Source organism: Nicotiana tabacum, chromosome 8, assembly GCF_000715075.1.
Source record: "Nicotiana tabacum cultivar K326 chromosome 8, ASM71507v2, whole genome shotgun sequence".
NCBI classification, from domain to species: Eukaryota; Viridiplantae; Streptophyta; class Magnoliopsida; order Solanales; family Solanaceae; genus Nicotiana; species Nicotiana tabacum.
The window spans coordinates 106,524,128-106,535,083 of record NC_134087.1 but is presented as its reverse complement, the minus strand read 5'-3'; the positions used below and the strand labels follow the sequence as shown (position 1 = coordinate 106,535,083).

Genomic DNA, 10,956 nt, shown 5'->3' with positions numbered 1-10,956 from the left:
GTAAGGAGTGTGCGATCTTAAAAGCCAAATGCAAAAATCTAGAATATAGGACTAATGAGAGTGACAGTAAAAATATTGAGTTGAAGAACCGGCTTCTTGAACTTGACACCAGTATCTTAGAACTTAGGTCTGAAAATTTAAAACTGAAATTACGAACAGGTAAGAAGAAAGCTGATCACACACATCTCACCTTAGAAGAAAATCTAGGAAAGATGAAGGATGAGTTGTATAAGAAAGATGAGCAGATAAGAGTCTTAAAAGAAGACCTTGGAAAGGTAAAGCATGAAGTAGACAGAACTTGCAAATGGAATAAGGCTTCTGATGCACTATCCTGCTACAATAACACCACTGTAGCAACAAGAGAGGACTTGGCTATGGGACCCTAGCACCTAAGTGGGACCCCAAAAGCAAGTACATCTCTCTTCCTGAAAATAAAATCTGCACACACTATGGCAAGACTGGTCATTACGTAAATGAATGTAATGCAAAAGAAAAGGCCAGTCAAAAGAACAAAACCTTTGTTCAAGAGAAAAATAGGCTACCTAGGTGGGTCAAAAGACTGATCATAATTTTTTTGCCCCTAGGACTCCTCAACAAAATGGAGTAGTTTAAAGAAAGAATCGGACTCTTGAAAATATGGCTAGGACTATGCTTCTTTCTAGTAAACTACCCCATAGCTTCTGGGTAGAGGCTGTAAATATTGCATGTTACATGATTAATAGATGCATGACTAAACCTCTCATAGAGAAGACTCCCTATGAGTTACTTAAAGGGAGAACACCAAATATATCCCATATTAGGGCATTTGGATGCAAGTGCTTTGTGCAAAATAATGGAAAGGACTCCCTAGGTAAGTTTGATCCCAGAAGTGATGAGGGAGTATTCTTGGGATATTCTTCACATAGCAAAGCTTATAAAGTGTTTAATAAAAGAACTTTGTGTGCATAAGAAAGTGTACATGTAGTTTTTGATGAAACTAACATTCTTTCTGAGAGACAGGAACATAAAGATGAAGCTATTGGGCTGGTAAAAGATTTGACTGAAGTCTCAGCTCAAGCTAAAGTTGCACCAAAAGAAGGAACAAGTGATGGAACATGTTCTTCCATCTAGGGAAACCTAACAGGGGAACTCAACAAAGAAGAACTAAAACCAATCCCCTAAAGGAACCTATTCATGACCCTGTTCCTCAGTAACATAACATGAAAGAAACATCAAGTAGAAATTAGATGGTTGTGAAACCTCAAAAGTATCAATGTTCTCATCCTATTGTGAACATAATCATTAATCCAACCTCTGGTGTTAAAACTAGATTACAATTAAAGAATTTGTGTGCTTTTGATGCTTTCCTATCTCTTATTCAACCTAAAAATGTTGTTGAGGATTTGCAGGCTGCAGATTGGGTAAATGCAATGCAAGATGAACTCAATCAGTTTGAGAGAAGTCAAGTCTGACATCTAGTTCCAAGACCCAAGGACAGATCAGTAATTGGCACTAAATGGGTCTTCAGAAACAAGCTTGATGAAGATGGAACAGTTACAAGGAACAAAGCAAGAATGGTGGTCCAACGTTATAGCCAAGAGGAGGACATAGATTATGATGAGACCTTTGCTCCAATTGCAAGACTAGAGGCAATAAGACTCCTCATAGCTTTTGTAGCACACATGGAATTCACTCTTCATCAGATAGATGTCAAAAGTGTCGTCCTGAATGGTTACCTAAAAGAAGAAGTGTTTGTTAAACAACCTCCAGGGTTTGAGAGCAAAGAGTGTCCGGAACATATGTACAAATTAGACAAGGCTCTCTATGGAGTCAACTAGGCTCCTAGAGCATGGTATGAACGACTGTCCAAATTCTTGCTTGAACATGGCTACAAAAGAGGTAAAATTGACAGTACTTTATTCCTGAGGGAAAAAGGTAAGGATCTTTTTGTGGTACAAATATATGTTGATGACATAATTTTTGGGACAACCACTGACAAACTAAGTAAGGATTTTGCCAAATTAATGGGGAGTGAGTTTGAAATGAGTATGATGGGTGAGCTTAACTTTTTCTTAGGCTTACAGATCAAACAAAACCCAAATAGAACCATGATCCATCAGTGAAAATATGCAAAAGAGTTGATTAAAAAGTTTAAAATGGATGAATCAAAGGAAATAGACACACTCATTGCGATTGCTACTTAATTAGACATAGATGAACTGGGTTCATCTGTTGATCCGAAGTTGTATTGGGGTATGATTAGTTCACTTTTGTATCTTACTGCTAGCAGACCTGACATAGTTTTTAGTGTAGGACTTTGTGCTCGTTTTCAAGCAAATCCTAAGGAATCTCACTTGACTGTTGTCGAGAGGATACTGAGATATTTTATAGGCACTACTGATCTATGTCTTTGGTACCCTAAAGGTAGTAATTTAAATCTAGTAGGGTATGTTGATGCTGACTATGCAGGTTTCCTTGTGGATAGGAAGAGCACCTCAGGTATGGCTCATTTTCTTGGTTCATGTCTTGTATCATGGGCCACTAAAAAGCAGAATTTAGTGGCCTTATCCACTGCTGAGGCTGAATACATTGTTGCTACCTCTTGTTGTGCTCAATTGTTGTGGATCAAACAGCAGCTGATAGATTTTGGCATTGAAGTTGGTTGCATTCCTATCTTCTGTGATAACACTAGTGCTATAAGTATGACAAAGAACTCTGTTCATCATAAAAGGACTAAGCACATAGATGTTAGACATCACTTCTTAAGAGATAACTATGAGAAAGGATTGATTACCATAGAATTCTGTGCTACTGATAAACAAATTGTTGACATCTTTACTAAATCACTGAGTAGAGAAAACTTTGAAAGGAACAGGTTGAAATTAGGGATGATTATGATTACCTAATAGGACCAGCTCAGAATGCACAATGAAAAAAACATTAAAAATGGAAAAAATTATTTGGCAAGGAAATCTGAACTTGTGTAAATATCTAGATTAATTTTTACTCAGCTTCATATTGTAAATAGTATACTTCTGTGACATGTGTTAATATGACTCACTGATCTCTTACAAAATTTTCTCTATTGTGGTAAATTGAGGCATGGTCTAGGGAATTCTAAATGAAGAACCTGGTTCATCAGTATTGTTTCATCTGAATGCTAATGTATGTTTTCTATACTCTGCACAATTAGAAATATAAACATTTAAATCATGAGCAGAGTCCTACAATTGTTCAACTCCCTAGAAAATCCTATCTGTTTGTTTTTTAACAGTTCCGTGCTTATTAGAATTCTAACCACAAAAATTGCCTAAAATCTGGGGAAGCCTAACGGTTTGTTCCACCTGCAATTTCAGGTTGATTATACATCTAATTGACCGCTAAATCTACTGTTATCCATTATGAGTCTTTCCCTTTAAATACTCATCATTACTTCTTGTCACCCTCATAATTCAAAACCGTCAAAAACCTTCTTCACTCTGAATTGCTTTCTTCTCCAAAGTTCTAACTTACCAATTCTCTCAAGAAATCAACTATAATGACAAACCCACAAGACAACCCTGGAAGTCCTCCACAGCTCACTCCCTCTGATTCATATACCCCTCCTCCACCTAGCACAACTCCCAAACCCAGGCTAAAAAGAGTAAAAATGCTTGCTCGCAAAATGGTGGCATTTGCTGCTCTCTCAAAGAATAAATGAGCAATTAAAGGCAAGTCAGACTCAAGATTTTGATTCTAACTCTAATTCTGAGTCGTACAAATCTGCTAGTGAGGGGGAAGGACCTGGGTCTTCTGATTCTAAGAAGGCTCAAGAATCCCTTCTAAGGTAAGTTCTTCTTTGACTGAGAATTTAGAAAATAGGTTTGTTTTGGTTGGGCCTATCAGGGATGTGGAATTACCTGAGTTACGAAGGAGTGGAGGTAAAAAGAAATTTGAAAAAGAAAAGGAGAGAGAGGACGAATGTGGTGATGTGAGGGGAAAAGGGAAAGGAGTGACTGATTACTCACCCACTATTGTATTGCATGTACCTTCTATTTGTGGGGTTGCACAGGAAATTGTTGAAGAAAGTGGAAAGAAGTCAGGGGGGAAGTGGTTCTGGTGAAGCTGTTGAAGGGTTAGTTAATCTAAGTTCACAGGGAGATGAACTTGGTTCATCAACTGAAGAGACCCTAGCAGACCTTTTGAAAAAGGTAGGGGCAAATTACGATGCAAAGAAAAGGAGAACTCCCCCACCAAAGGCCCCCAGTGCTCCTAAACCTCCCAAGAAAAGAAAGGCTTCCTCCCCAACAACTACTGAAACTTCCTTGCCAAAGGGAAGAGCCATAAAAATCAGGGTGAAATAGAGTGAGAGTGATCTACAAAAGTCTCTAGGTGAAAGTAAGAAGAAAAGGATGGATAAAGGAAAGGGTAAGGTTGCAGAGTCTTCAGAAGCTGTTGATGTTGAGGAGATGGAACAAGTCCATCAGGAGAAAGTTACAACAATGGAGGTTCAGACCCCCAAGCCCAAAAAGACCAGGACTTCTTCCAAGAAGTCTTCCTCTGTATCTGAGGCTCGTGAACCTTCTTTAGCTAAGAGGACCAGGTCTGCAGTAAAAGGCAAGCAAGTTAGAGTTTCCCAAGAAGAGGAATGGAGTGGTGATGAATAAAGTGAGTCTGATGGTGAACAAGACAAGCTAGCCATGTTTGGCAAAAGAAAAATTTTGATGGGAAGACTGCTGAAAGATTTGGTGGAACCAGGGATGGTTTATTTGGTTGACACATTGGCTGCTCAGGGCTGGAAGGACATGGTCCTTCAGATGGATAGGAGATTGGCCAGAGATGACATCACTCAATTCATGGCAAATGCTGAAGTCAAAGATGGCAGAGTTACAAGCAAAGTCAAAGGAGTTCAAGTGACATTTGATGTATAAAAATTGGGAGAGATTCTAGACATTCCTACTGAGGGATATTATGATTACACCAGACAGAGATGGCCAAGTATGGATTCCCTTCCATCTGCCCTTACAATCACTAGGATATTTGTGATGAAGAGGTGAATGAGGCCAAGTTTGTGCACAAAAGTGAAACGAAGCCACAACACAAAGTCATTTTAGAGTTTGTCAACAAGTTTCTACTTGCCAGGTAGGAGAGAAGGTATATTACAAATTATATAGACTTAGTTCTGATGGAGTGCCTTGAAAGTGGAAGGCAAATTAATTTTCCTGCATTCATTATCAAACTACTGGACAGGGTTATCAATGGCTCCAAGGCTCATGCTACCCCCTATGGCTTTATTCTGACTACAGTTCTGGATAGGTGCAATGTGCCTCTGAAGAAATGGGAAATGGCTACAAGCAAGGATTACTTTGGTATTAATACTCAGCTTGCTTGTGACTACTTAGTCAATGCCATCCCAAATGAACATGGGTCATCCAAGAAGACTCCTATCAACAGTAAAGTAAGGGCTCTTGTTCAGGAAAGTAAAGCCAAGGATGTTGAGATAGCTAGGCTAAAGGCTCGTGTGGCAGAGGTGGAATATTAGAGGGATGCTCTCAGAACTAAGCTCACCAAGAAAAAGAAGAAGAGTGATGGAATTCTTCACAATATGCTGAATCTTCTCCAAGCACAAAACCAACCCTCTAGCTCTCCCAAGCCTTAGGAATTCGAGCATTTATCTCCTGAACCTGTCTAGTACCTTCAGTGACCCGGATTAGGGATTTTTCTTTCTTTTTGCTCATGTTTTGAATATTTTTGCTTTCTAGTTGTGTATTATGGTAGCAACATATCTTCTATCAATGATATCTACTGTTTTTGCTTTTCTTAAATGTTAATATTTCCTTGATAGTTTAAATATGTTTGCTCGATTACTGATGATTAATCCATGATTGCACTTGCAGTTGCCCCAGTGGCCATGAGTACTTATTAAAATTTGGGACTCACACTTTGTATGAAACTTTTCGATGATGCCAAAAGGGGGAAGAGATATTGTGCTTTACAAATTCTGAATAAGTGATATTTATAACCTAATTAACCTTGTCCTTGATGATAAGTGAATTTTCTAAACTTTGTATTAATGGTGAAGCTGAGTTCTTACAGGATCGAAGTAAGTAAGAAGCGCAGAGTTTGTCATCATCAAAAAGGGGGAATTTGTTGGCCAAGTAAAGGTGATGTTTTGAAGACTGCAAAAAGAACTCAGACATGGACCAGGTCCATATTGTGCAGCACAGTAATGATCAACCCAAACATGTGAGATGCACATGAAGGAGATAAATCTAACTTATCTGAAGTAATATCTCCTGATTTGATCGAAAAGGTTACATATTGGATAAAGAGAAGAAGACTCCTTGTAGATATGTGATTTTTAACCCTTCTCAATATTTTTCATATTTTAGCATGTAAATGTTAGGTTTTGGCCTAATATCGCTATTTTAATTAGTTTTGACCCTTTTACCTTATTTTCTCACCAAAAAAAGAAAATTACAAAAAATATAGTTTCATTAAGGTTTGTAGTCATTTTTAATCTTGAAAAAAAAATACCAAAAAATAGGTTTGTTTTAAATGGTTAGTGTTATTTTAATAGTTATTTTCTTATGTAAGATTAAGTAGTATTTTTAATAGTTATTATGTTTGCTATATTATTTTTACATACGAAAAGGAGGAGGCAATAGAATTAATTTTTTTTGGACTAATTTAGTCTTGCTTATAGCCCAATTAAACCAATCTCTTAGCCCATTAACTCAAAAGCCCAAACCTAGACACTCATTTAGCATAATATACAAGAAAAATACAAAATAAAAAAAAACGTAGAACCTAAGGTTGAGTCTTCAGCCGTTACACCCTAAAAGGTCATCTTCTTTAGCACCTTAGACCCTGGACAAAAAAAGGGACATCAACCGTATAACACCAAGAGATCCTCGCCGATCCCCCTCCCCCTCCGTTCTTCTTCTTCACCTCGCTAACCAAGGACCCCGGCCGTTACATCCATCAGATTTGGTCGACCTACTGTCCCACTAAACCAGCCACTAGCCGTTACCAGAATTCGACCCCTCTGACCAACGACACCACTAGCAGCAGACCCTGTGAACACACACACACACTCACTGTCCCCACTTCGTTCGCTCGCATCTGCTGCTAATCCGAAGTGGGCGAAAATCCAGAAATAGCGTTGAGCATAAAATTCCTAGAGTTTTCTGGCGCGGTCGAGGTTTGATTTGAAATCGTTGCTCTTTGTTTCCGATTTGAGGTTGAGTTTCAATTTGTTCAAAGGTCCGTTCCCTTTTTGTTAGTATCAATGATGTTAATGGCCATGATTCAGTCGCATTTCGTTAAATTGTACATTTCTTGTTAGCTTTGTTGAGTATAAATTTTATTGTAATATTTTGTGCCTATTTGTTTTGGAGAGTAAAATTGTTTTGGAGAAATTTACTCGAATTTTGCGGGCGGATTCGTTAATTACATGAGAGTGGCAATACGAATGTTTGATTTTGTTGTGTGCGTGATTTCATTAATAAAACTAGGAATATATTGAAGTTTATTCCTAAGGATTTATTCCTTTAACTGTTTATGCATAATATATGTATATTGGCCATAGTTTTGTGATAAATTGTTTGAGGGAGAAAGATTACTGATACTTTGGTCATGAACTAAATTAATGTCCAGAATTTTTCCATGTAAGGAGGCTATTTGGTATGATTTGCATAATAAAGGTCTTTCATCTCGTGAGCTTTCATAAGAAATTCAACATATTTGACTTGCATTAGTTATAATGGTTATATTACTAGGATAGTGAAACTGTGTAAGTAATTTCAAGGGATAAGTAAAAACCAACCAAGCCTTCAAGTTTTATTCCTATCGGTTTTGCAATGTAACACTGACTATAATCTTCATATAACCAGTTCAGGTCTGCATTTCATCATAGCTACAGGTACGGTTTCCGTGATGTAATTGTCATACTTAGATTTTCTTTAAAATTAGATATGAGTAGGAATATTTTTGGTTGGCCCTAGAGAAATACAAACCTTTTCTTTTAAAATAATTGAGGTGCGCCATACGCAAACAAAATCCATAATCTATGGCCCTCATATTAATTATCTTGACTAGTGTTCTTGAACTTTCGTAGTTTGCTTTAGGCGCGTTAATTAATTAATTATCATAGCTACGGTATGGTTCCCGTGACGTGGTCGTGACTACCTAGTTTCTAAAAATCCGGGGGTACATTTATGTGACCCAACCACAATTTATTTTTTAATAAAATAAACACGTTGTGGATCGTGGGTACGGTTCCCGTGACATGATTCGCAAACATGTAATCAATAATTAATTGTAAAACAATTGGATTATTAAAAGCGGTTTAAAAGGATTAAAATGCACATAGGTTTCAAAGTGGTTTTAAAATCAAATAAATAGGCCACTATTAACAGTTGAGCGACCGTGCTAAAACCACGGAACCCGGGAATGCCTAACACCTTCTCCCGGGCTAACAGAATTCCTTACCTGGATTTCTGTGTTTGCGGGCTGTAAAACAGAGTCAAACTTTCCTCGATTCAGGATTTTAAACCGGTGACTTGGGACACCAATAAACTATCCCAAGTGGCGACTCTGAATAAGAATAAATAATCATGTTTCGATTGTCACTTAAATTGTAAAAATCTCCCTTATACCCTTGCGGGGTAGAAAAAGGAGGTGTGACAACTCTGGCGACTCTGCTGGGGATAAAAACCCAGAACTTCCGATTCAGGGTTCAGAATTCGAGTTTAGAATATCTGTTATAATTGGCTTTATTTATTATCTTATTGTTTACATATTTAAACCTAATGTGTTAAATGTCGTTTGTTTTACCACTTTGATATTGTTGAACTATATATAAATTGTTACAAAATCCTCTTCTCCCTGAGTCTTCTAAATCATCTGGGAAGTGTGCACTTCATGTGACTTTTCTTCTGTTAGAGTCATATTCCAATTTTAGAACGAGGCTCAGACAAGTTACAAAGCCGGTGAAGCTTTTGTATTCCTGGTATGCTGCCCCCTAGCTCGAGTCGTCGGCTCGGATAAGCCAGGTGTAGAACAAATAAACCTAGATTTTTAAACCTAGAAAAATATAGGGATTTTTACCTATCTATACCATATATCAAACCTTATTACCTTCATTGTTTAAGGATTGTGTTAATTACATTTAAGCATACCAAATTACCATTTATATACCATAATTCAAATTAAGGGTATAATTATTCCTTCATTTATTGTAGGCGTGATTTTAGGACCGTATTTTCACGTTATTTCGTTTACCCGCCTCTCTCTCCTCCCACCCCCCACACCCCCTACGATTTACCTTCAGTTTTTCCCCCATTCTCGTACAATCTCTTCTCACCCACAATTACCATCAATTTCTTCTCCACTTAAATACCTTCAGTTGTATCCCCCACGATTTGAATTCACTTCCATCTTTGTCTTCAACTCCTAAATCATGAAAAAACCAACACTCCCAAAAAAAATCATCAAAAGCTATATTAGCTGATATTCCAACCTTTGATTTGGGTGTTTTAACACCAAAATTACCACCCAAAAACCCACAATCGACGCATGCAAGTGAACAAACTACTGGTATTTCATCTCCTACACAAATTCGTACGGAAATGAGAAGCAAGCATTTGCACGATGTTGATGCTGGTGGAGTTGATAAACTAGTCGAGAAACAACTCAAACGCAAGGGGAAAGAGTTGAGTGTAGATGACGATTTTGTAGATGATTCCCCCAAAGTTCCATCTGTGAAAAAAACCAAGGTCTCTCTTTCTTCATCAAAACCAAAAAAGAAGAAACCCTCAAAAAAAGTACCAAAATTGGTTCACCAAAAAATTTCAATAAAGGTAAACACTATTTATTTTTCCTCACTATTTTGTAGTTTGATTTTGGTTGTAAAAATCTGTTGTTCAAGTGTTAATTTAGTGTTCAAGTGTTTTTTGGCCAAATGTGGTATTGTCCTAATTTTGTAGATTATTTGTCGCAATTTTGTAGGTTTAATGGAACTGTGATTATTAGACAGTCTATAACTGTAGTTGATTTGTAGTCTGATCGTTAAATTGTAGAGATGGTATTTTTCATTGCAACTTGTATTGCTGCTACATTTAACTTCATTCTAAATACAATTAATCTACATTTTGTGAGTTACTTGAAATAACTGTTACATTCTGTAGATAATGTTTACACGTGCATTGTTCTTCTTTGATTGTTCAAGTGTATTTTGGTAAAATGTGGTGTTGTCCTAATTTTGTAGATTCTTTGTCTCAATTTTGTAGGTTAATTGGAACTGTGACTCTTAGACATAGTTATCCCAATTACCACGATTTCAGCATTATTGGGATTTTTGACATGATTTCGTGTAGTTGATAGGAAAAAAGACGAAGAACAGATATAGTTTCGACAATTTGAGTACTGATATCGACGAAGAGCAATTTTGTATTCTACAATTTGTATTGAGCTTCAGTAGCTTGCGTTTTTTGAGAATTGTAGTTGAGTGAGAGAAGAGAGATCTCTTTCTGTTGAGGAAGGAGAGAATTACGCAACTGGTGCCTTCATCAGATCTGGTGCCTTCATCAGGAAGAGAGATCTCCTTCAGTTTCAAAATTCGAATAAAATCGTTGACAGAATCACATCATATCTGGTGCCTTCATTTTAGGGCTTTTTTAATGGCAAAATCTACCTATTTTTGGATTGGTATATAATTTGTAGTAAAAGTGTGGACTACACGGGTAAATAATAAATTATGAACATTTTTGGTAATAAGATTTGATATATGGTATAGATAGGTAAAAATCCCATTGCCTATTGGGTCTTGTTTAAATGCCAAATTTCAATAAAAGCATCATTCGTGGGCTTCATCAAAGGCTAAACCTAATGTAGATCATTATTCCTTCACAATCCTTATGCCTAATATAGGTCAATACTCATATTTCGACTAACATTTTGAATACGCCCTAAAGCCCATTTTCTTAAAATGACATT

General features: G+C 37.0%; 1 long non-coding RNA gene across 1 annotated transcript; it reads left to right on the top strand.

Moving 5' to 3' along the window:
- Positions 1–6,774: 6,774 nt before the first annotated feature.
- LOC142163596 (uncharacterized) lies at positions 6,775–10,737 on the top strand. Its single transcript, XR_012694548.1, has 2 exons — positions 6,775–7,224; positions 10,251–10,737. It is a non-coding gene; the product is annotated as an uncharacterized LOC142163596 (long non-coding RNA).
- The last annotated feature ends 219 nt before the right edge of the window (positions 10,738–10,956 follow it).